The following is a 6228-nucleotide window of genomic DNA, read 5'->3' on the forward strand; positions in this document are numbered from 1 at the left end:
TCTCCCTCTGCGGAGCACAGGCTCCGGACGCGCAGTCTCAACGGCCATGGCTCACGGGCCCAGCTGCTCCGCGGCATGTGGGATCTTCCCAGACCGGGGCACGAACCCGTGTCCCCTGCATCGGCAGGCGGACTCTCAACCACTGCGCCACCAGGGAAGCCCGCTAATGAACTTTTATAAGTTGGTGCCACAAAGATAGAATCCCATACCTCAGCTTACAAGTCAGATACGCCCCTGACAGCTATAGGGCAGGAATTTTTTAATGTGACAAGCCTTTTCGAGAGGTGCTAAGGGGCAGAAGGGATGCCAATTTAGTGAATGTTCAAGTCATCAAAATTATCAAATCTATCCATTTACCAGAAACTTCTTTTTTTAAAACTATGTGTAAAACTTAAAGCAATTCATATTGGAAAAATGGTTTAACAGATTTCAAAGATTTCTGTCATTTTGGTTGACAGGTTTCATTATTTCTTCCTAAGAGCACCTAAAGCAATGTTTCATGTCTCTCTACCCAGCTCTCTGCTGGAGACAGAAAGAGAAGTCAGTTCACAAGATGGCCTGAGAGGGGAGACTGGGAGGCAGAGAGATGAAGAGACTGACAGGCAGAGGGAGAGGGCCTGAGGCCAGGGAGGCAGTCTGAAGCCAGGTCCCTGGGGTCTTTGTTCCCCAAAGTCCTCACAGGTTCTGGTAATCCATCTGACTCAAAGCACTGTAAATTTTATCAATAATTTTATTTTATTTTTAAGTAAATTTATTTATTTTTTAGCTGTGTTGCTGCACACGGGCTTTCTCTATTTGCAGCAAGCGGGGCTACTCTTCACTGTGGTGCACGGGCTTCTCATTGCGGTGGCTTCTCTTGTTGCGGAGCATGGGCTCTAGGCACGCGGGCTTCAGTAGTTGTGGCATGCAGGCTCAGTAGTTGTGGTGCTTATTTGCTCCGTGGCATGTGGGATCTTCCTGGACCAGGGCTCGAACCCGTGTCCCCTGCATTGGCAGGAGGATTCTTAACCACTGCACTACGTGGGAAGTCCAGATTTTATCAATAATTGGCAGAAATAAATATTTTATAAATTTATCAAATTCAGCAAATTGGTTGTTCAATGGACTTCTCTGTAAACTGTCTTTTAGCAAACTGGTTTTAGCTGAATTAGCTTTGGGTGAATGTACGTGAGCCTTACAGTTTAATGGGTAAGAAATTAGGCTTTGGGGCCCAGCTGCCCGTGTCAAACCCTCAGTCCACTTACCGGCTGCAAACTCTTGAGCAGGGCCTTGACCTCCCAGTGCTTCCATCTCCTCAGCTGTAAGGGTGCAGTAGTCAGGGTCTTCCTTCGCAGAGCTGTTGGCAGAGTCACTGAGTTAACACACTCACAGCACTCAGAGCGGTGCTGGCATCAAAGGCACAGGTTATTATTGTCACTCTGCCCTGTCCTGCCTGATGGCCGGTCCTCCCACCTGTCTCCTCCACATAAACCATGCACCAGGTGGTCCCCATCAGGACGATGCTCTGTGCCGTTATCTGGTCCCCCTGTGAAGATGCTGTAACACAAAAGGAAACGCAGCCCTGAAAATGCCTTTGTTATAGGTGGGCACCTGTAGGATCCAAATATGCACATAATGAACTACCAGATTATTAACTGTCAGATTATTATTGAAATGAAAGCATGAAATGTAAACATTCTAACAGAGCACCTGCAGAACCCCGAGACTACAAAGCACACCAGTTTGAGAAACACCATTCCAGGAGCAATGGACCCAGATGGGAAAGGCAGCAGACAAAGGGGCAGGAGGGGTGAGGGGACGTAAAGCTCATGAACCACACGATGCCACACCACATGGCGGGCCCAGTCAGAAGGGGTGGAGGGGAAGGAAGTGGAATCCCACAGGGGGCTCCTCGTGGAACAGGAAGACCCCACTCAGAGGAGGCTGTTTCTCTGTGGCTTTCACAGGCCTGGGGCAGGCGGAGCAGACAGGGCTCTCCAGCTCCCATTGCCCAGAGCCCAGGCTCTCTTCCCAGCCTCCCCAGGCAGCTGTGAGGCCAAGCAAAGGATACAAGGCATGACATCTAGTTCTCTAATTCATGTGCTCGGACTTCAGGGTCCTGACAGAAAGCAAAGTCAAAAGGAATCCAGATACACAGGTTTGCTGAGCCAACTAGCAGAACAAATAGAAAGACTCCAATCAAAGATGAAAAAAGCAGGAAAAAAAAAAAAAACCCTAACATGAGACCTACACCAATATTTGATCCTCCAAAACAAAGGAAAGAAACAGCAGTTTGCAAAAGACTGATGAAACCAGAGGTGAAAGGAAATATCAGAATATGAAGGGGGTTGGAGGATGGAGCAGCAAATAAAATAATTGAGGAGAAAATTAATTCTTTGGCAGAACTTAAAATACAAAGAACAGAATCAACACTACAGGAAACTCCATCAGTGATAGGAAACACGATGAGAAAATAACACAGAAGACAAGAGGGAAGCAATTAGAGCAAAATGGACTGACAATGGGGACCAAACATGTAGATAACTAGTTCCCCAAAGAAGACACAGAAGGGACAGAGAAATACAATACTGTGGTCAAAGAGCATGCACTTCCTCCCCCAGAGCCTCCCCTCTTCTTACTAACAGCCCTAACGGGCTCTGCTCTCAAGACGAGATACCTGGATCAGGGATGTAGGTGGGGATACTCCCCTGCTCTCTGGTGGCGGGCACGTGGCCCTATTCTGGCCAATGATAGGTAAGAAAAGTTTCCTGGGAGCTTCTGAGAATGACTTCCACCTGACAAGAGGAAGGAGGGAGAGGAGAAGCCCATGCCCCTCGCTGCCCACTGGCTCTTGCCTCTGATTGTGTCTGTGTGAAAGTGAGGAGCGTGAAACTGCTGGAGCCGTTTCAGAGCAGAGGGAAGGTCAGGAGATGCAGAGGCTGACCCACAGCTCGTCTCTGGGCTTAGACGTCACCCGGGGAGCAGCGTGAGTGACCTCACAGATGTGGGAAAGAGCAGTGTGCAGATGGGTGAAAAGGAATGGATTTGGAGTTTGTTGGTATTTGCTAAACCACAGAGTGCAAAGGAGAGACTGCACATGAAGTTGGACACGTAGACTGAAATTAGGTTTTGCACTTCTTGTTCAAGATGTTCATGAACCAAGTAAATGCGTGTGTGTCCTCTCCTTCCCTGGAACCTTAAAACTATAGTAAATGTATTTTGTTTAAGTGTATCGATCACATCAAAGAGAGACAGGGAGGCAACAAAAAGCAGACCAGAGACGCCTGGAATCTCAGAGAGAAAAGGAAGAGGACCGCCTAGGAAGACAGAGCCAGACCCCAGACCAATTACATCAGAATCTCCGGGGTCTTGCCCAGGGGACAGGACTTTGTTAATGATCCAGGTGAGCCCAACGTGCAGCCAAGTTTGAGAACCAATGACCTAGAACACACACCTAGGGGCACAGCGGAGGATGGAGCCATCTGCCCAGAGGAGCCGCAGGGCCTCTGAACTCAGATGGCCGGGTAGGAAAGAGGGTGGAGTGAGAACAGGGCTGAAACAGGGAGCCTACTGGGCCGTCTAGGCATGAAATAGTCAACTCCCAACCCTCACCCAGCCCGTGCACGACCATGAAGGAGCCAGGCATTTCCTTCTCAGATGTCAACAAATAAAGGCTCTTCTAAAACAAAAACAAAACCCAAAAACCCTGAATGCATGCATGGTCTGGAGAGAACTCAGCAGCTTGTGTGGGTACTGGGGCCTCAGGAAAGCCCCCTCATTCTGAAATTTAGGGGTTCCCCAGCATAAAAGCCAGCCCCTGCCACCACCCTTAAGTGGAGCCTGATTGCCCACAGAGCTGCCTGGATCCTTTTCAAACAAAAGGGGAAAACCAAGGATCCACCAGACGAGTGACAAAAGCCAGCAGCAGAAGATCAATTCCAACCACTGGCAGGCAGAACAGGAGGCAGGTCGGAGGGGAGGGGGAATCAGTGAGTTAAATCCACCCTAGATTAACAGGAAGCCATTAGGTATATTTCAGTTTGAAAACTCCAGAAATACCATCAGACACATTATCTAGAGACACAGAAGTAAACACGGAAAAACTAAAACCAAAATAATAGAAGTGGTTGCCTCTGGGGAGAGGAATTGGGGCCAGGAGGGGACTGAGACTTTTCAGTACATTTTTTTTTTTTTTTTTTTTTTTTTTTTTTTTTTGCGGTACGCGGGCCTCTCACTGTTGCGGCCTCTCCCGTTGCGGAGCACAGGCTCCAGACACGCCGGCTCAGCAGCCATGGCTCACGGGCCCAGCCGCTCCGCGGCATGTGGGATCCTCCCGGACCGGGGCACGAACCCGCGTCCCCTGCATGGGCAGCCGGACTCTCAACCACTGCACCACCAGGGAAGCCCCTTCAGTACATTTTTTAAAACCATATGCATGTATGACTTGCTGACACATATACGTATGCTATAAGTATGCATATTATATATCTGATTATATATATATTTAAAAGGAAGAAATCAGATGATAAGGCAGCACTTGTCCAACTTGAACGTGTACACGATTCACTTGGCAACCTTGTTCAATAGCAGGTTCTGACTCAGTAGCTCTGGGGGGCCTGAGAGTCTGCATTTCGTACAAGCTCCTGGGTGATGCTAAAGCTTCAGGTCTGAGGACCGCACTCTGAGTAGCAGGGCCATAGATGATGCTAAAAGCCAGGCTGAGGCATCTGAAATAAATTCTGTGGATAACTGGAAATCAGTGAAGCTCTTTGCACAGGGGACAGGCAGCATCCGAAGATGCTTCAGGTGGATTAATCAGGGCAGCATGGCCTGTCGGGAGACACTGGAGGCACAGGGCCAGAAAGGAGACATTGTAAAATCCAGGCAAGAGATGAGGGGCTAAGTCAGGGCAGTGACGGAGGGCAGAGATGACAGGATAGAGAGACACGGCTGCAGTAGAATCACTTGGCAAAGGACTGGGTGTGAGGGGTGAAGGCAAGAAGGAACCCAGCTGTCCAGTGGAGAGAGTGCTGGGCCTTTAGAGACTCAGCGCAGGAAGGCGAGCCCAGCCTGGGGGGCATGAGTGTGAGGATCCTGTGGGACCAACTATTTTTGGTAATTTTGAGATGATAGAAAAAACATATATTGGTCCCTGCCCTGAGTTCCCGGCAAAGAGCTCCTAAGACCCTTGCGGTTTCCGAAGTGATAAGAGGACTAGGGCATCTTTTGTTCTAACACTGGGCCTTTGATTCTGGTTTCTGACACAGCATTCCTAAATTTCTGGGAATTTCCGGGCTGATAGCAGAGTCTTTTGTTCTAATGACGTGACTCTTGGTGGGATCCTTAGCGGGGGCTGGTCACGAGAAAGACCAGGCTAGGATTAGAAGTCCCACTCCCGTTTTTCCAGAGAGGGAAGAGAGGCTGGAAATGGAGTTATTAGTCTATCACCCCTACACGGGGAAGCCTTCATGAAAATCCCAATAGTATGGAGTTTGGAAAGCTTCCATGTTGGTGAACACACGGATGTGCTGGGAGAGTGGGGCACCTAGAGAGGGCACAGAAGCTCCATGCCCCTTCCCACATACCTTGCCCTCTGCATATCTTCCCTTTTCATGTTTGTCTGTATCCTTTATAATAAACTGGTAAACAGTAAATAAACTGTTGTCTTGAATCCTGCAGGCTGCTCTAGCAAATTAATTGAAACCAAGGAGGAGGTTTTGGGAACCTGCGATTTATAACATCATCAGAAGCACGAGTGGCAACCTGGACTTACGATTGACATGTTAATGGGGGGTGGGGCAGTCTTGTAGGACTGAGCCCTTAACCTGTAGCATATCTCCAGGTGGACAGTGTCAGAACTGAATTGAATTGTAGGACAAGCAGCTGTGTCACAGACTTGCTTGGTGCTGGGGTTCCCCACGCATCTGGTGTCAGAAGTGCTGGGAGTGCTAGTAGGAGTAGCAGTGTAAGAGTTAAGGAGGGGGCTTCCCTGGTGGCGCAGTGGTTGAGAGTCCGCCTGCCGATGCAGGGGACACGGGTTCGTGCCCCGGTCCGAGAAGATCCCACATGCCTCGGAGCGGCTGGGCCCGTGAGCCATGGCCGCTGAGCCTGCGCGTCCGGAGCCTGTGCTCCGCAACGGGAGAGGCCACGACAGTGAGAGGCCCGCGTACCGCAAAAAAACAAAACAAAACAAAAGAGTTAAGGAGGGACAAGGGTGGTGGCGGGGGGAGGGGGGAGGAATGAGTTCTT

The 6228-nt window shown here is 49.6% G+C and overlaps 1 long non-coding RNA gene across 1 annotated transcript; it reads right to left on the reverse strand.

Annotated features, from left to right (window-relative positions):
• Window positions 1-926: 926 nt before the first annotated feature.
• LOC112401709 (uncharacterized) lies at window positions 927-1590 on the reverse strand. The gene is made up of 3 exons (XR_003003620.1): window positions 1453-1590; window positions 1245-1336; window positions 927-984 (listed from the first exon to the last, which is right to left on the reverse strand). It is a non-coding gene; the product is annotated as an uncharacterized LOC112401709 (long non-coding RNA).
• Window positions 1591-6228: the final 4638 nt, after the last annotated feature.

Source organism: Neophocaena asiaeorientalis, unplaced genomic scaffold (genome assembly GCF_003031525.2).
Source record: "Neophocaena asiaeorientalis asiaeorientalis breed wild unplaced genomic scaffold, Neophocaena_asiaeorientalis_V1.1 scaffold76, whole genome shotgun sequence".
Taxonomy (NCBI): Eukaryota; Metazoa; Chordata; class Mammalia; order Artiodactyla; family Phocoenidae; genus Neophocaena; species Neophocaena asiaeorientalis.